Raw genomic sequence first — 20,261 nt, 5'->3', positions numbered from 1 at the left:
AACAGAGTAGTGATACTTCAGATAGACCAGAGTAGTGATACTTCAGAACAGAGCAGAGTAGTGATACTTCAGATAGAACAGAGTAGTGATACTTCAGATAGAACAGAGTAGTGATACTTCAGATAGACCAGAGTAGTGATACTTCAGATAGACCAGAGTAGTGATACTTCAGATAGACCAGAGTAGTGATACTTCAGAACAGAGCAGAGTAGTGATACTTCAGAACAGAACAGAGTAGTGATACTTCAGATAGAACAGAGTAGTGATACTTCAGATAGACCAGAGTAGTGATACTTCAGATAGAACAGAGTAGTGATACTTCAGAACAGAACAGAGTAGTGATACTTCAGATAGAACAGAGTAGTGATACTTCAGATAGAACAGAGTAGTGATACTTCAGATAGAACAGAGTAGTGATACTTCAGAACAGAGCAGAGTAGTGATACTTCAGATAGAACAGAGTAGTGATACTACAGATAGAACAGAGCAGAGTAGTGATACTTCAGATATAACAGAGTAGTGATACTTCAGAACAGAGCAGAGTAGTGATACTTCAGATAGAACAGAGTAGTGATACTTCAGATAGAACAGAGTAGTGATACTTCAGATAGAACAGAGTAGTGATACTTCAGATAGACCAGAGTAGTGATACTTCAGATAGAACAGAGTAGTGATACTTCAGATAGACCAGAGTAGTGATACTTCAGATAGAACAGAGTAGTAATACTTCAGATAGACCAGAGTAGTGATACTTCAGAACAGAGCAGAGTAGTGATACTTCAGATAGACCAGAGTAGTGATACTTCAGAACAGAACAGAGTAGTGATACTTCAGATAGAACAGAGTAGTGATACTTCAGATAGACCAGAGTAGTGATACTTCAGATAGAACAGAGTAGTGATACTTCAGATAGAACAGAGTAGTGATACTTCAGATAGAACAGAGTAGTGATACTTCAGATAGACCAGAGTAGTGATACTTCAGATAGAACAGAGTAGTGATACTTCAGATAGAACAGAACAGAGTAGTGATACTTCAGAACAGAACAGAGTAGTGATACTTCAGATAGAACAGAGTAGTGATACTTCAGATAGACCAGAGTAGTGATACTTCAGAACAGAGCAGAGTAGTGATACTTCAGATAGACCAGAGTAGTGATACTTCAGATAGACCAGAGTAGTGATACTTCAGAACAGAACAGAGTAGTGATACTTCAGATAGAACAGAGTAGTGATACTTCAGATAGAACAGAGTAGTGATACTTCAGATAGAACAGAGTAGTGATACTTCAGAACAGAACAGAGTAGTGATACTTCAGATAGAACAGAGTAGTGATACTTCAGATAGAACAGATTAGTGATACTTCAGAACAGACCAGAGTAGTGATACTTCAGAACAGAACAGAGTAGTGATACTTCAGATAGAACAGAGTAGTGATACTTCAGATAGACCAGAGTAGTGATACTTCAGAACAGAGCAGAGTAGTGATACTTCAGAACAGAACAGAGTAGTGATACTTCAGATAGAACAGAGTAGTGATACTTCAGATAGACCAGAGTAGTGATACTTCAGAACAGAGCAGAGTAGTGATACTTCAGATAGACCAGAGTAGTAATACTTCAGAACAGAACAGAGTAGTGATACTTCAGAACAGAACAGAGTAGTGATACTTCAGATAGAACAGAGTAGTGATACTTCAGATAGAACAGAGTAGTGATACTTCAGATAGAACAGAGTAGTGATACTTCAGATAGACCAGAGTAGTGATACTACAGATAGAACAGAGCAGAGTAGTGATACTTCAGATAGACCAGAGTAGTGATACTTCAGATAGAACAGAGTAGTGATACTTCAGAACAGAACAGAGTAGTGATACTTCAGATAGAGCAGAGTAGTGATACTTCAGATAGACCAGAGTAGTGATACTACAGAACAGAACAGAGTAGTGATACTTCAGAACAGAACAGAGTAGTGATACTTCAGATAGACCAGAGTAGTGATACTTCAGATAGACCAGAGTAGTGATACTTCAGATAGACCAGAGTAGTGATACTTCAGACCAGAGTAGTGATACTTCAGATAGACCAGAGTAGTGATACTTCAGAACAGAACAGAGTAGTGATACTTCAGATAGACCAGAGTAGTGATACTTCAGATAGACCAGAGTAGTGATACTTCAGACCAGAACAGAGTAGTGATACTTCAGATAGAACAGAGTAGTGATACTTCAGAACAGAACAGAGTAGTGATACTTCAGATAGAACAGAGTAGTGATACTTCAGATAGACCAGAGTAGTGATACTTCAGATAGACCAGAGTAGTGATACTTCAGAACAGAACAGAGTAGTGATACTTCAGATAGAACAGAGTAGTGATACTTCAGAACAGAGCAGAGTAGTGATACTTTAGAACAGAACAGAACAGAGTAGTGATACTTCAGATAGACCAGAGTAGTGATACTTCAGATAGAACAGAGTAGTGATACTTCAGATAGAACAGAGTAGTGATACTTCAGATAGACCAGAGTAGTGATACTTCAGAACAGAACAGTAAATATAGAAGAGAGTAGAAAGAGCAGGTGTTCATAATATTTTGTACACTCAGTGTATATTCTGTATCATAATGTAATGCATCACTGACTGATGGCCACCCACAAAACTCATGGAGGGCACATGGATTAAAACTATACTTTTCAAGACTAGGTACATGCACTTCTCCAATAAAACAAACAAGAGGCAGAGGGATTTGAACGTTGCATTTTAATAAGATAAGCGAACATTTACATTTCCACATTTTAAATATAATTCTCTTCCCGGACGTCGATCAAGGCAGCCCCCTGCACCTCTCTGATTCCGCAAAACATGCAGAAGACACATTTTGGTTGAATCCATTCAGTTTTGACTAGTTATCCCCTTTCCCTTCCATTTTGTCCTTCTCTACACCTGCAAATTGGAGGGAGACACACCATTATACATGATCTGGCTCAAAAGACCAGGAAAAATACCTTATATTGGAGGGAGACACACCATTATACATGATCCGGATCTAAAGACCAGGAAAAATACATGTTATTGGAGAATTCAGAACATGGGCCATTCTTACAGTATTCTCCCTGTACACCAAGTCAGAACCGTAGGATATATAAAGGGGGCATATAAGCAGACAATGAAAGCTCTTACAATATTCGATGATGACATTTCTCTAAAACAGGCTATAGGCTACATGTGCACCACCAAGTCAGAACAGTTGGCTAAATTATGAGGGGGAACGGGACAAAATTATTAGGGTGAGGCACATGGGCTACTAACAGATTACTACACAAAATACACATAGTATTACTTTCTTAGCTACATTATACATATCTCCCCGGCATATTACATCATTTATGCAGCAGCATACAAGACATTTTTGGACTCACCTTGTTGCGCTGTGCTCACTTGAAAAGGAAGGTGGCGTGGTGGTCATTCTTGTGGGCAAATTTTGTCATCAAACTTTGCAATCACTTTACCCTGCCTTTATGTACATATTACATTTACATTTTAGTCATTTAGCAGACGCTCTTATCCAGAGCGACTTACAGGAGCAATTAGGGTTAAGTGCCTTGCTTAAGGGCACATCGACAGATTTTTCACCTAGTTGGCTCGGGGATTAGAACCAGCGACCTTTCGGTTACTGGCACAACGCTCTTACCCACTAAGCTACCTGCCGCCCATATATACCTCAAACATATATGTACATATATACCTCAAACATATATGTACATGTACATGTACAAAAACAAAAACAAAAATGTATGCACGCATGACTGTAAGTCGCTTTGGATAAAAGCGTCTGCTAAATGGCACATTATATATACCTCAAATGGCACATTATATATACCTCAAATACCTTATTAGTATCTATCCTGATGCCTAGTCACTTTACCCTGCCTTCATGTACATATATACCTCAAATACCTTATTATTATCTATCCTGATGCCTAGTCACTTTACCCTGCCTTCATGTACATATATACCTCAAATACCTTGAAATACCTTGAAAAGGAAGGTGGCGTGGTGGTCATTCTTGTGGGCAAATTTTGTCATCAAACTTTGCAATCACCTTACCCTGCCTTTATGTACATATATGTACATGTACATGTACAAAAACAAAAACAAAAATACCTTATTATTATCTATCCTGATGCCTAGTCACTTTACCCTGCCTTCATGTACATATATACCTGCTCACTTGAAAAGGAAGGTGGCGTGGTGGTAATTCTTGTGGGCAAATTTTGTCATCAAACTTTGCAATCACTTTACCCTGCCTTTATGTACATATATGTACATGTACATGTACAAAAACAAAAACAAAAATGTATGCACGCATGACTGTAAGTCGCTTTGGATAAAAGCGTCTGCTAAATGGCACATTATATATACCTCAAATACCTTATTAGTATCTATCCTGATGCCTAGTCACTTTACCCTGCCTTCATGTACATATATACCTCAAATACCTTATTATTATCTATCCTGATGCCTAGTCACTTTACCCTGCCTTCATGTACATATATACCTCAAATACCTTATTAGTATCTATCCTGATGCCTAGTCACTTTACCCTGCCTTCATGTACATATATACCTCAAATACCTTATTAGTATCTATCCTGATGCCTAGTCACTTTACCCTGCCTTCATGTACATATATACCTCAAATACCTTATTATTATCTATCCTGATGCCTAGTCACTTTACCCTGCCTTCATGTACATATCTACCTCAAATACCTTATTATTATCTATCCTGATGCCTAGTCACTTTACCCTGCCTTCATGTACATATATACCTCAAATACCTTATTATTATCTATCCTGATGCCTAGTCACTTTACCCTGCCTTCATGTACATATCTACCTCAAATACCTTATTATTATCTATCCTGATGCCTAGTCACTTTACCCTGCCTTAATGTACATATATACCTCAAATACCGTATTATTATCTATCCTGATGCCTAGTCACTTTACCCTGCCTTCATGTACATATATACCTCAAATACCTTATTATTATCTATCCTGATGCCTAGTCACTTTACCCTGCCTTCATGTACATATATACCTCAAATACCTTATTAGTATCTATCCTGATGCCTAGTCACTTTACCCTGCCTTCATGTACATATATACCTCAAATACCTTATTATTATCTATCCTGATACCTAGTCACTTTACCCTGCCTTCATGTACATATCTACCTCAAATACCTTATTATTATCTATCCTGATGCCTAGTCACTTTACCCTGCCTTCATGTACATATCTACCTCAAATACCTTATTATTATCTATCCTGATGCCTAGTCACTTTACCCTGCCTTAATGTACATATATACCTCAAATACCTTATTATTATCTATCCTGATGCCTAGTCACTTTACCCTGCCTTCATGTACATATCTACCTCAAATACCTTATTATTATCTATCCTGATGCCTAGTCACTTTACCCTGCCTTCATGTACATATATACCTTAAATACCTAATTATTATCTATCCTGATGCCTAGTCACTTTACCCTGCCTTCATGTACATATCTACCTCAAATACCTTATTATTATCTATCCTGATGCCTAGTCACTTTACCCTGCCTTCATGTACATATCTACCTTATATACCTTATTATTATCTATCCTGATGCCTAGTCACTTTACCCTGCCTTCCTGTACATATATACCTCAAATACCTTATTATTATCTATCCTGATGCCCAGTCACTTTACCCTGCCTTCATGTACATATCTACCTCAAATACCTTATTATTATCTATCCTGATGCCTAGTCACTTTACCCTGCCTTAATGTACATATATACCTCAAATACCTTATTTTTATCTATCCTGATGCCTAGTCACTTTACCCTGCCTTCATGTACATATCTACCTCAAATACCTTATTATTATCTATCCTGATGCCTAGTCACTTTACCCTGCCTTCATGTACATATCTACCTCAAATACCTTATTATTATCTATCCTGATGCCTAGTCACTTTACCCTGCCTTAATGTACATATATACCTCAAATACATTATTATTATCTATCCTGATGCCTAGTCACTTTACCCTGCCTTCATGTACATATATACCTCAAATACCTTATTATTATCTATCCTGATGCCTAGTCACTTTACCCTGCCTTCATGTACATATCTACCTCAAATACCTTATTAGTATCTATCCTGATGCCTAGTCACTTTACCCTGCCTTCATGTACATATCTACCTCAAATACCTTATTATTATCTATCCTGATGCCTAGTCACTTTACCCTGCCTTAATGTACATATATACCTCAAATACCTTATTATTATCTATCCTGATGCCTATTCACTTTACCCTGCCTTCATGTACATATCTACCTCAAATACCTTATTATTATCTATCCTGATGCCTAGTCACTTTACCCTGCCTTCATGTACATATATACCTTAAATACCTAATTATTATCTATCCTGATGCCTAGTCACTTTACCCTGCCTTCATGTACATATCTACCTCAAATACCTTATTATTATCTATCCTGATGCCTAGTCACTTTACCCTGCCTTCATGTACATATCTACCTCATATACCTTATTATTATCTATCCTGATGCCTAGTCACTTTACCCTGCCTTCATGTACATATATACCTCAAATACCTTATTATTATCTATCCTGATGCCTAGTCACTTTACCCTGCCTTCATGTACATATCTACCTCAAATACCTTATTATTATCTATCCTGATGCCTAGTCACTTTACCCTGCCTTAATGTACATATATACCTCAAATACCTTATTTTTATCTATCCTGATGCCTAGTCACTTTACCCTGCCTTCATGTACATATCTACCTCAAATACCTTATTATTATCTATCCTGATGCCTAGTCACTTTACCCTGCCTTCATGTACATATCTACCTCAAATACCTTATTATTATCTATCCTGATGCCTAGTCACTTTACCCTGCCTTAATGTACATATATACCTCAAATACATTATTATTATCTATCCTGATGCCTAGTCACTTTACCCTGCCTTAATGTACATATATACCTCAAATACCTTATTATTATCTATCCTGATGCCTAGTCACTTTACCCTGCCTTCATGTACATATCTACCTCAAATACCTTATTATTATCTATCCTGATGCCTAGTCACTTTACCCTGCCTTAATGTACATATATACCTCAAATACCTTATTAGTATCTATCCTGATGCCTAGTCACTTTACCCTGCCTTCATGTACATATCTACCTCAAATACCTTATTAGTATCTATCCTGATGCCTAGTCACTTTACCCTGCCTTCATGTACATATCTACCTCAAATACCTTATTATTATCTATCCTGATGCCTAGTCACTTTACCCTGCCTTCATGTACATACCTACCTCAAATACCTTATTATTATCTATCCTGATGCCTAGTCACTTTACCCTGCCTTCATGTCCATATCTACCTCAAATACCTTATTATTATCTATCCTGATGCCTAGTCACTTTACCCTGTCTTCATGTCCATATTTACCTCAAATACCTTATTATTATCTATCCTGATGCCTAGTCACTTTACCCTGTCTTCATGTACATATCTACCTCAAATACCTTATTAGTATCTATCCTGATGCCTAGTCACTTTACCCTGCCTTCATGTACATATCTACCTCAAATACCTTATTAGTATCTATCCTGATGCTTAGTCACTTTACCCTGCCTTCATGTACATATCTACCTCAAATACCTTATTAGTATCTATCCTGATGACTAGTCACTTTACCCTGTCTTCATGTCCATATTTACCTCAAATACCTTGTACCTCTACACATTGATCTGGTACTGGTACTCCCTGTATATAGCTCCACATTGATCTGGTACTGGTACTCCCTGTATATAGCTCCACATTGATCTGGTACTGGTACTCCCTGTATATAGCTCCACATTGATCTGGTACTGGTACTTCCTGTATATATCTCCACATTGATCTGGTACTGGTACTCCCTGTATATAGGTCCACATTGATCTGGTACTGGTACTTCCTGTATATAGCTCCACATTGATCTGGTACTGATACTCCCTGTATATAGCTCCACATTGATCTGGTATTGGTACTCCCTGTATATAGCTCCACATTGATCTGGTACTGGTAATCCCTGTATATAGCTCTATTCTTGTGTATTTGATTTTATTCCTCGTGTTAGTTACTATTTTATATTAAACTCTGCATCGTTGGGAAAGTTTCCTAAGCAAGCATTTCACTGTAAAGTCTACCTACACCAGTTGTATTTGGCGCATGTGATAAATACAATTTGATTTGTTGGTTTTACAGTTGTTGGTTCAGTGGGTTTTTTCGGTTGTTGGTTCTGTGGGTTTTTTGGGTTGTTGGTTCTGTGGGTTTTTTGGGTTGTTGGTTATGTGGGTTTTTTGGGTTGTTGGTTCAGTGTGTTTTTTGGTTGTCCGGGGTGTTGCTGTTGTGGGTTCTTCAGTTGTCTAAGGGGTTGTGGATTTTACAGTTGTTGGTTTTTCAGTCATCTTGGGTGTTGTGGGTTTTTGGGTTGTCTTGGGGGTTGTTATGGGTGGTTTTGTTGTTGAGATACATACAATGCAACAGAGGACTCAAATCGTATAGTTCTCGCACTTTAATGGTCTCTGAGTCTGTTTATTTTTCATCTCACTCTACACCGTGGCCTGTCCCAGCTACATAGTCCTCTAAGCTCATATCAGGATAGTCTGTAGCTACACATTCAATATCCTGTGGATCTTTACACACTTAGTTTCCACTCCGTTTCCCAGTCACTCATCATCTTCATCATACCATTCTGACCACTCACAAGTAGGAATGCAAGGAGTACATGCATGTCTCTGGGGGTGGTGTGGTTCTGTTGTCTGGGGGTAGTTGTTGTAGTTAGTGGTTCTGTTGTCTGGGGGTAGTTGTTGTAGTTAGTGGTTCTGTTGTCTGGGGGTAGTTGTTGGTGGTGTGGTTCTGTTGTCTGGGGGTAGTTGTTGTAGTTAGTGGTTCTGTTGTCTGGGGGTAGTTGTTGGTGGTGTGGTTCTGTTGTCTGGGGGTAGTTGTTGGTGGTGTGGTTCTGTTGTCTGGGGGGTAGTTGTTGGTGGTGTGGTTCTGTTGTCTGGGGGGTAGTTGTTGGTGGTGTGGTTCTGTTGTCTGTGGGGTAGTTGTTGGTGGTGTGGTTCTGTTGTCTGGGGGGTAGTTGTTGGTGGTGTGGTTCTGTTGTCTGGGGGTAGTTGTTGGTGGTGTGGTTCTGTTGTCTGGGGGTAGTTGTTGTAGTTAGTGGTTCTGTTGTCTGGGGGTAGTTGTTGTAGTTAGTGGTTCTGTTGTCTGGGGGTAGTGGTTGTTGGAGTGGTTCTGTTGTCTGGGGGTAGTTGTTGTAGTTAGTGGTTCTGTTGTCTGGGGGTAGTTGTTGGTGGTGTGGTTCTGTTGTCTGGGGGTAGTTGTTGGTGGTGTGGTTTTGTTGTCTGGGGGTAGTTGTTGTAGTTAGTGGTTCTGTTGTCTGGGGGTAGTTGTTGGTGGTGTGGTTCTGTTGTCTGGGGGGTAGTTGTTGGTGGTGTGGTTCTGTTGTCTGGGGGTAGTTGCTGGTGGTGTGGTTCTGTTGTCTGGGGGTAGTTGTTGTAGTTAGTGGTTCTGTTGTCTGGGGGTAGTTGTTGGTGGTGTGGTTCTGTTGTCTGGGGGTAGTTGTTGGTGGTGTGGTTCTGTTGTCTGGGGGGTAGTTGTTGGTGGTGTGGTTCTGTTGTCTGGGGGTAGTTGTTGGTGGTGTGGTTCTGTTGTCTGGGGGGTAGTTGTTGTAGTTAGTGGTTCTGTTGTCTGGGGATAGTTGTTGGTGGAGTGGTTCTGTTGTCTGGGGGTAGTTGTTGGTGGTGTGGTTCTGTTGTCTGGGGGGTAGTTGTTGGTGGTGTGGTTCTGTTGTCTGGGGGGTAGTTGTTGGTGGTGTGGTTCTGTTGTCTGGGGGTAGATGTTGGTGGTGTGGTTCTGTTGTGTGGGGGTAGTTGTTGTAGTTAGTGGTTCTGTTGTCTGGGGGTAGTTGTTGGTGGTGTGGTTCTGTTGTCTGGGGGTAGTTGTTGGTGGTGTGGTTCTGTTGTGTGGGGGTAGTTGTTGTAGTTAGTGGTTCTGTTGTCTGGGGGTAGTTGTTGGTGGTGTGGTTCTGTTGTCTGGGGGTAGTTGTTGTAGTTAGTGGTTCTGTTGTCTGGGGGTAGTTGTTGGTGGTGTGGTTCTGTTGTCTGAGGGTAGTTGTTGGTTGTGTGGTTCTGTTGTCTGGGGGTAGTTGTTGGTGGTGTGGTTCTGTTGTCTGGGGGTAGTTGTTGGTAGTGTGGTTCTGTTGTCTGGGGGTAGTTGTTGTAGTTAGTGGTTCTGTTGTCTGATGGTAGTTGTTGGTGGTGTGGTTCTGTTGTCTGGGGGTAGTTGTTGGTGGTGTGGTTATGTTGTCTGGGGGTAGTTGTTGGTGGTGTGGTTCTGTTGTCTGGGGGTAGTTGTTGTTGGTGTGGTTCTGTTGTCTGGGGGTAGTTGTTGGTGGTGTGGTTCTGTTGTCTGGGGGTAGTTGTTGTAGTTAGTGGTTCTGTTGTCTGGGGGTAGTTGTTGGTGGTGTGGTTCTGTTGTCTGGGGGTAGTTGTTGGTGGAGTGGTTCTGTTGTCTGGGGGTAGTTGTTGTAGTTAGTTGTTCTGTTGTCTGGGGGTAGTTGTTGGTGGTGTGGTTCTGTTGTCTGGGGGTAGTTGTTGGTGGTGTGGTTCTGTTGTCTGGGGGTAGTTGTTGTAGTTAGTGGTTCTGTTGTCTGGGGGTAGTTGTTGGTGGTGTGGTTCTGTTGTCTGGGGGTAGTTGTTGGTGGTGTGGTTCTGTTGTCTGGGGGGTAGTTGTTGGTGGTGTGGTTCTGTTGTCTGGGGGTAGTTGTTGGTGGTGTGGTTCTGTTGTCTGGGGGTAGTTGTTGTAGTTAGTGGTTCTGTTGTCTGGGGGTAGTTGTTGTAGTTAGTGGTTCTGTTGTCTGGGGGTAGTTGTTGGTGGTGTGGTTCTGTTGTCTGGGGGTAGTTGTTGTAGTTAGTGGTTCTGTTGTCTGGGGGTAGTTGTTGGTGGTGTGGTTCTGTTGTCTGGGGGTAGTTGTTGGTGGTGTGGTTCTGTTGTCTGGGGGGTAGTTGTTGGTGGTGTGGTTCTGTTGTCTGGGGGTAGTTGTTGGTGGTGTGGTTCTGTTGTCTGGGGGGTAGTTGTTGGTGGTGTGGTTCTGTTGTCTGGGGGGTAGTTGTTGGTGGTGTGGTTCTGTTGTCTGGGGGTAGTTGTTGTAGTTAGTGGTTCTGTTGTCTGGGGGTAGTTGTTGGTGGTGTGGTTCTGTTGTCTGGGGGGTAGTTGTTGGTGGTGTGGTTCTGTTGTCTGGGGGGTAGTTGTTGGTGGTGTGGTTCTGTTGTCTGGGGGGTAGTTGTTGGTGGTGTGGTTCTGTTGTCTGAGGGTAGTTGTTGTAGTTAGTGGTTCTGTTGTCTGGGGGTAGTTTTTGGTGGTGTGGTTCTGTTGTCTGGGGGTAGTTGTTGGTGGTGTGGTTCTGTTGTCTGGGGGTAGTTGTTGGTGGTGTGGTTCTGTTGTCTGGGGGGTAGTTGTTGGTGGTGTGGTTCTGTTGTCTGGGGGTAGTTGCTGGTGGTGTGGTTCTGTTGTCTGGGGGTAGTTGTTGTAGTTAGTGGTTCTGTTGTCTGGGGGTAGTTGTTGGTGGTGTGGTTCTGTTGTCTGGGGGTAGTTGTTGGTGGTGTGGTTCTGTTGTCTGGGGGGTAGTTGTTGGTGGTGTGGTTCTGTTGTCTGGGGGTAGTTGTTGGTGGTGTGGTTCTGTTGTCTGGGGGGTAGTTGTTGTAGTTAGTGGTTCTGTTGTCTGGGGGTAGTTGTTGGTGGAGTGGTTCTGTTGTCTGGGGGTAGTTGTTGGTGGTGTGTTTCTGTTGTCTGGGGGGTAGTTGTTGGTGGTGTGGTTCTGTTGTCTGGGGGGTAGTTGTTGGTGGTGTGGTTCTGTTGTCTGGGGGTAGTTGTTGGTGTTGTGGTTCTGTTGTGTGGGGGTAGTTGTTGTAGTTAGTGGTTCTGTTGTCTGGGGGTAGTTGTTGGTGGTGTGGTTCTGTTGTCTGGGGGTAGTTGTTGGTGGTGTGGTTCTGTTGTCTGGGGGTAGTTGTTGGTGGTGTGGTTCTGTTGTCTGGGGGTAGTTGTTGGTGGTGTGGTTCTGTTGTCTGGGGGTAGTTGTTGTAGTTAGTGGTTCTGTTGTCTGGGGGTAGTTGTTGGTGGTGTGGTTCTGTTGTCTGGGGGTAGTTGTTGGTGGTGTGGTTTTGTTGTCTGGGGGTAGTTGTTGTAGTTAGTGGTTCTGTTGTCTGGGGGTAGTTGTTGGTGGTGTGGTTCTGTTGTCTGGGGGTAGTTGTTGGTGGTGTGGTTCTGTTGTCTGGGGGGTAGTTGTTGGTGGTGTGGTTCTGTTGTCTGGGGGTAGTTGTTGGTGGTGTGGTTCTGTTGTCTGGGGGGTAGTTGTTGTAGTTAGTGGTTCTGTTGTCTGGGGATAGTTGTTGGTGGAGTGGTTCTGTTGTCTGGGGGTAGTTGTTGGTGGTGTGGTTCTGTTGTCTGGGGGTAGTTGTTGGTGGTGTGGTTCTGTTGTCTGGGGGGTAGTTGTTGGTGGTGTGGTTCTGTTGTCTGGGGGGTAGTTGTTGTAGTTAGTGGTTCTGTTGTCTGGGGGTAGTGGTTGTTGGAGTGGTTCTGTTGTCTGGGGTAGTTGTTGTAGTTAGTGGTTCTGTTGTCTGGGGGTAGTTGTTGGTGGTGTGGTTCTGTTGTCTAGGGTAGTTGTTGGTGGAGTGGTTCTGTTGTCTGGGGGTAGTTGTTGTAGTTAGTTGTTCTGTTGTCTAGGGGTAGTTGTTGGTGGTGTGGTTCTGTTGTCTGGGGGTAGTTGTTGGTGGTGTGGTTCTGTTGTCTGGGGGTAGTTGTTGTAGTTAGTGGTTCTGTTGTCTGGGGGTAGTTGTTGGTGGTGTGGTTCTGTTGTCTGGGGGTAGTTGTTGGTAGTGTGGTTCTGTTGTCTGGGGGTAGTTGTTGTAGTTAGTGGTTCTGTTGTCTGGGGGTAGTTGTTGGTGGTGTGGTTCTGTTGTCTGGGGGTAGTTGTTGGTGGTGTGGTTCTGTTGTCTGGGGGTAGTTGTTGGTGGTTTGGTTCTGTTGTCTGGGGGTAGTTGTTGTAGTTAGTGGTTCTGTTGTCTGGGGGTAGTTGCTGGTGGTGTGGTTCTGTTGTCTGGGGGTAGTTGTTGTAGTTAGTGGTTCTGTTGTCTGGGGGTAGTTGTTGGTTGTGTGGTTCTGTTGTCTGGGGGTAGTTGTTGGTGGTGTGGTTCTGTTGTCTGGGGGGTAGTTGTTGGTGGTGTGGTTCTGTTGTCTGGGGGTAGTTGTTGGTGGTGTGGTTCTGTTGTCTGGGGGTAGTTGTTGTAGTTAGTGGTTCTGTTGTCTGGGGGTAGTTGTTGGTGGTGTGGTTCCGTTGTCTGGGGGGTAGTTGTTGGTGGAGTGGTTCTGTTGTCTGGGGGTAGTTGTTGGTGGTGTGGTTCTGTTGTCTGGGGGTAGTTGTTGGTGGAGTGGTTCTGTTGTCTGGGGGTAGTTGTTGGTGGTGTGGTTCTGTTGTCTGGGGGGTAGTTGTTGGTGGAGTGGTTCTGTTGTCTGGGGGTAGTTGTTGGTGGTGTGGTTCTGTTGTCTGGGGGTAGTTGTTGGTGGTGTGGTTCTGTTGTCTGGGGGTAGTTGTTGGTAGTGTGGTTCTGTTGTCTGGGGGTAGTTGTTGTAGTTAGTGGTTCTGTTGTCTGATGGTAGTTGTTGGTGGTGTGGTTCTGTTGTCTGGGGGTAGTTGTTGTTGGTGTGGTTATGTTGTCTGGGGTAGTTTTTGGTGGTGTGGTTCTGTTGTCTGGGGGTAGTTGTTGGTGGTGTGGTTCTGTTGTCTGGGGGTAGTTGTTGGTGGTGTGGTTCTGTTGTCTGGGGGTAGTTGTTGGTGGTGTGGTTCTGTTGTCTGGGGGTAGTTGTTGTAGTTAGTGGTTCTGTTGTCTGGGGGTAGTTGTTGGTGGTGTGGTTCTGTTGTCTGGGGGTAGTTGTTGGTAGTGTGGTTCTGTTGTCTGGGGGTAGTTGTTGTAGTTAGTGGTTCTGTTGTCTGGGGGTAGTTGTTGGTGGTGTGGTTCTGTTGTCTGGGGGTAGTTGTTGTAGTTAGTGGTTCTGTTGTCTGGGGGTAGTTGTTGGTGGTGTGGTTCTGTTGTCTGGGGGTAGTTGTTGGTGGTTTGGTTCTGTTGTCTGGGGGTATTTGTTGTAGTTAGTGGTTCTGTTGTCTGGGGGTAGTTGCTGGTGGTGTGGTTCTGTTGTCTGGGGGTAGTTGTTGGTGGTGTGGTTCTGTTGTCTGGGGGGTAGTTGTTGGTGGTGTGGTTCTGTTGTCTGGGGTAGTTGTTGGTGGTGTGGTTCTGTTGTCTGGGGGTAGTTGTTGTAGTTAGTGGTTCTGTTGTCTGGGGATAGTTGTTGGTGGAGTGGTTCTGTTGTCTGGGGGTAGTTGTTGGTGGTGTGGTTCTGTTGTCTGGGGGGTAGTTGTTGGTGGAGTGGTTCTGTTGTCTGGGGGTAGTTGTTGGTGGAGTGGTTCTGTTGTCTGGGGGTAGTTGTTGGTGGTGTGGTTCTGTTGTCTGGGGGGTAGTTGTTGGTGGAGTGGTTCTGTTGTCTGGGGGTAGTTGTTGGTGGTGTGGTTCTGTTGTCTGGGGGGTAGTTGTTGGTGGAGTGGTTCTGTTGTCTGGGGGTAGTTGTTGTAGTTAGTGGTTCTGTTGTCTGGGGGTAGTTGTTGGTGGAGTGGTTCTGTTGTCTGGGGGTAGTTGTTGTAGTTAGTGGTTCTGTTGTCTGGGGGTAGTTGTTGGTGGTGTGGTTCTGTTGTCTGGGGGTAGTTGTTGGTGGTGTGGTTCTGTTGTCTGGGGGTAGTTGTTGGTGGAGTGGTTCTGTTGTCTGGGGGTAGTTGTTGGTGGTGTGGTTCTGTTGTCTGGGGGGTAGTTGTTGGTGGAGTGGTTCTGTTGTCTGGGGGTAGTTGTTGGTGGTGTGGTTCTGTTGTCTGGGGGTAGTGGTTGTTGGAGTGGTTCTGTTGTCTGGGGGTAGTTGTTGTAGTTAGTGGTTCTGTTGTCTGGGGGTAGTTGTTGGTGGAGTGGTTCTGTTGTCTGGGGGTAGTTGTTGGTGGTGTGGTTCTGTTGTCTGGGGGTAGTTGTTGGTGGTGTGGTTCTGTTGTCTGGGGGTAGTTGTTGTAGTTAGTGGTTCTGTTGTCTGGGGGTAGTTGTTGTAGTTAGTGGTTCTGTTGTCTGGGGGGTAGTTGTTGGTGGTGTGGTTCTGTTGTCTGGGGGTAGTTGTTGTAGTTAGTGGTTCTGTTGTCTGGGGGTAGTTGTTGTAGTTAGTGGTTCTGTTGTCTGGTGGTAGTTGTTGGTGGTGTGGTTCTGTTGTCTGGGGGGTAGTTGTTGTAGTAAGTGGTTCTGTTGTCTGGGGGTAGTTGTTGGTGGTGTGGTTCTGTTGTCTGGGGGTAGTTGTTGGTGGTGTGGTTCTGTTGTCTGGGGGTAGTTGTTGTAGTTAGTGGTTCTGTTGTCTGGGGGTAGTTGTTGGTGGTGTGGTTCTGTTGTCTGGGGGTAGTTGTTGGTGGTGTGGTTCTGTTGTCTGGGGGTAGTTGTTGGTGGTGTGGTTCTGTTGTCTGGGGGTAGTTGTTAGTGGTGTGGTTCTGTTGTCTGGGGGTAGTTGTTGTAGTTAGTGGTTCTGTTGTCTGGGGGTAGTTGCTGGTGGTGTGGTTCTGTTGTCTGGGGGTAGTTGTTGTAGTTAGTGGTTCTGTTGTCTGGGGGTAGTTGTTGGTGGTGTGGTTCTGTTGTCTGGGGGTAGTTGTTGGTGGTGTGGTTCTGTTGTCTGGGGGGTAGTTGTTGGTGGTGTGGTTCTGTTGTCTGGGGTAGTTGTTGGTGGTGTGGTTCTGTTGTCTGGGGGGTAGTTGTTGGTGGTGTGGTTCTGTTGTCTGGGGGTAGTTGTTGGTGGAGTGGTTCTGTTGTCTGGGGGGTAGTTGTTGTAGTTAGTGGTTCTGTTGTCTGGGGTAGTTGTTGGTGGTGTGGTTCTGTTGTCTGGGGGTAGTTGTTGGTGGAGTGGTTCTGTTGTCTGGGGGTAGTTGTTGGTGGTGTGGTTCTGTTGTCTGGGGGGTAGTTGTTGGTGGAGTAGTTCTGTTGTCTGGGGGTAGTTGTTGGTGGTGTGGTTCTGTTGTCTGGGGGTAGTGGTTGTTGGAGTGGTTCTGTTGTCTGGGGGTAGTTGTTGTAGTTAGTGGTTCTGTTGTCTGGGGGTAGTTGTTGGTGGAGTGGTTCTGTTGTCTGGGGGTAGTTGTTGGTGGTGTGGTTCTGTTGTCTGGGGGTAGTTGTTGTAGTTAGTGGTTCTGTTGTCTGGGGGTAGTTGTTGTAGTTAGTGGTTCTGTTGTCTGGGGGGTAGTTGTTGGTGGTGTGGTTCTGTTGTCTGGGGGTAGTTGTTGTAGTTAGTGGTTCTGTTGTCTGGGGGTAGTTGTTGTAGTTAGTGTATCTGTTGTCTGGGGGTAGTTGTTGTAGTTAGTGGTTCTGTTGTCTGGTGGTAGTTGTTGGTGGTGTGGTTCTGTTGTCTGGGTTGTAGTTGTTGTAGTAAGTGGTTCTGTTGTCTGGGGGTAGTTGTTGGTGGTGTGGTTCTGTTGTCTGGGGGTAGTTGTTGGTGGTGTGGTTCTGTTGTCTGGGGGTAGTTTTTGTTGGTGTGGTTCTGTTGTCTGGGGGTAGTTGTTGGTGGTGTGGTTCTGTTGTCTGGGGGTAGTTGTTGGTGGTGTGGTTCTTTTGTCTGGGGGGTAGTTGTTGGTGGAGTGGTTCTGTTGTCTGGGGGGTAGTTGTTGTAGTAAGTGGTTCTGTTGTCTGGGGGTAGTTGTTGTAGTTAGTGGTTCTGTTGTCTGGGGGTAGTTGTTGTAGTTAGTGGTTCTGTTGTCTGGGGGTAGTTGTTGGTGGTGTGGTCCCCAAACGAGGACATTGCGTTCATCCACCTCTGGCCTGCTGGCTCCCCTTCCTCTGCGGAAGCACAGCTCCCCCTCAGCCCAGTCAAAACTGTTCGCTGCTCTGGCACCCCAATGGTGGAACAAGCTCCCTCACGACGCCAGGACAGCGGAGTCACTCACCACCTTCCGGAGACATTTGAAACCCCACCTCTTTAAGGAATACCTGGGATAGGCTAAAGTATTCCTTCTAACCCCCCCCCCCCCCCCCCCCCCAAATTGTAAAGTGGTTATCCCACTGGCTATAGGGTGAACGCACCAATTTGTGAGTCGCTCTGGCTAAGAGCGTCTGCTAAATGACGTTAATGTGCCCTTGAGCAAGGCACTTAACCCTAATTGCTCCTGTAAGTCGCTCTGGTTAAGAGCGTCTGCTAAATGACTAAAATGTAAAATGTAAAATGTAAAAATGTGTGGTTCTGTTGTCTGGGGGTAGTTGTTGTAGTTAGTGGTTCTGTTGTCTGGGTGTAGTTGTTGGTGGTGTGGTTCTGTTGTCTGGGGGTAGTTTTTGTAGTTAGTGGTTCTGTTGTCTGGGGGTAGTTGTTGGTGGTGTGGTTCTGTTGTCTGGGGGTAGTTGTTGGTGGAGTGGTTCTGTTGTCTGGGGGGTAGTTGTTGGTGGAGTGGTTCTGTTGTCTGGGGGTAGTTGTTGGTGGTGTGGTTCTGTTGTCTGGGGGTAGTTGTTGGTGGAGTGGTTCTGTTGTCTGGGGGTAGTTGTTGTAGTTAGTGGTTCTGTTGTCTGGGGGTAGTTGTTGGTGGTGTGGTTCTGTTGTCTGGGGGTAGTTGTTGGTGGAGTGGTTCTGTTGTCTGGGGGGTAGTTGTTGGTCGAGTGGTTCTGTTGTCTGGGGGGTAGTTGTTGGTGGTGTGGTTCTTTTGTCTGGGGGTAGTTGTTGGTGGAGTGGTTCTGTTGTCTGGGGGTAGTTGTTGGTGGTGTGGTTCTGTTGTCTGGGGGTAGTTGTTGGTGGTGTGGTTCTGTTGTCTGGGGGTAGTTGTTGGTGGAGTGGTTCTGTTGTCTGGGGGGTAGTTGTTGGTGGAGTGGTTCTGTTGTCTGGGGGGTAGTTGTTGGTGGTGTGGTTCTGTTGTCTGGGGGGTATTTGTTGGTGGAGTGGTTCTGTTGTCTGGGGGTAGTTGTTGGTGGAGTGGTTCTGTTGTCTGGGGGGTAGTTGTTGGTGGTGTCCGTCTCTCTCTTCAATCCTCATTGGGCCTGTGGACCCTCTGCCTGTTGCCAAACTCAATGGGGCTCACCTAACGACCTGCACGGAGATACAATTATGTATATTAGTGATCTTACAACCTGTATGAAATTACAATGACTTAGAATATTTACAGTAACAGCCACTTAGAATATTTACAGTAACAGCCACTTAGAATATTTACAGTAACAGCCACTTAGAATATTTACAGTAACAGCCACTTAGAATATTTACAGTAACAGCCACTTAGAATATATACAGTAACAGCCACTTAGAATATGTAACATAAATAATATGTTAATAATAACTAAATAAGTCATTTTAAATGCTTAGAAATGACTTATAAATGACTATACTGTGCATGATGTAAATGTTCATGCATCGTCATGGTTATAATCCTTATTAATGCTCACCATTTTGAATGAACTCAATGTGGATGGAAAGACCAATGAAGTCTCCACAGAGACCACAGGTACAGTTGGTATATTCTGAATCCAGCTTCAACTAACGCAGAGAAATCCATCATATGATTCAACTTTCACATTGGATGATAACAGACATGTAGAACAATTGCATATTTGAATTCTTGTAAAACAGACCAATGAAACCTCTGTGAACACTCGTTCGTTTCCCACGGGGGGGCCAGTATGAAAAAAACAAAAGAAACATGTATGCATTCACTAACTGTAAGTGGCTCTGGATAAGAGCGTCTGCTAAATGACTAAAAATGTAAATGTAACACATTAATAAGTGCTGCATGATACTTTCTTATAACAGCCATGACGACATCTCCTCCGTTCCACATGACAGGTTTGGTGTAAACTGCGTTCCACTCCAGTTGAACTCCTCCATTGTAGTACGGCAGAGTTCAAATCAAATCAAATCAAATCAAATCTAATCAAATTTTATTGGTCACATGCGCCGAATACAACAGGTGCAGACATTACAGTGAAATGCTTACTTACAGCCCTTAACCAACAGTGCATTTATTTTAAACAAAAAAAGTAAGAATAAAACAACAAAAAAAGTGTTGAGAAAAAAAGAGCAGAAGTAAAATAAAGTGACAGTAGGGAGGCTATATATACAGTAAAATAAAGTGACAGTAGGGAGGCTATATATACAGGGGGGTACCGTTGCAGAGTCAATGTGCGGGGGCGCCGGCTAGTTGAGGTAGTTGAGGTAATATGTACATGTGGGTAGAGTTAAAGTGACTATGCATAAATACTTAACAGAGTAGCAGCAGCGTAAAAAGGATGGGGTGGGGGGGCAGTGCAAATAGTCCGGGTAGCCATGATTAGCTGTTCAGGAGTCTTATGGCTTGGGGGTAGAAGCTGTTGAGAAGTCTTTTGGACCTAGACTTGGCACTCCGGTACCGCTTGCCGTGCGGTAGCAGAGAGAACAGTCTATGACTAGGGTGGCTGGAGTCTTTGACAATTTTGAGGGCCTTCCTCTGACACCGCCTGGTATAGAGGTCCTGAATGGCAGGGAGCTTTGCCCCAGTGATGTACTGGGCCGTACGCACTACCCTCTGTAGTGCCTTGCGGTCAGAGGCCAAGCAGTTGCCATACCAGGCGGTGATGCAACCAGTCAGGATGCTCTCGATGGTGCAGCTGTAGAATTTTTTGAGGATCTGAGGACCCATGCCAAATCTTTTTAGTCTCCTGAGGGGGAATAGGCTTTGTCGTGCCCTCTTCACGACTGTCTTGGTGTGTTTGGACCATGATACCCTTTCCACAGAGGATTCTATATGGAACCCAAAAGGGTTCTACCTGAATAAAGAGTTACACTGGGAATAAAGATCATGAACGTTGTTAATTACATAGATTAAATACAAATGTACCAATGTGTCAATCAACAACTGAAGTTGCTCAACATACAGTCAAATCACTTGAATTTGAATCATTTAATTCAAATCCCTTGACATATGTAGTGCCTCAGATGTGAATAGGCAACACCATAATATAAATCCATTATTGTTTGCAGAGTGGAATTGCTATAGATAGATAGATCAATACTTTATTGCACTCGGATTTCCTAAAACCATAATAGG

This window comes from Coregonus lavaretus, assembly GCF_964263955.1.
Source record: "Coregonus lavaretus genome assembly, chromosome: 9".
In the NCBI taxonomy this organism is placed as follows: Eukaryota; Metazoa; Chordata; class Actinopteri; order Salmoniformes; family Salmonidae; genus Coregonus; species Coregonus lavaretus.
Note: the sequence above shows the minus strand (reverse complement) of the source record.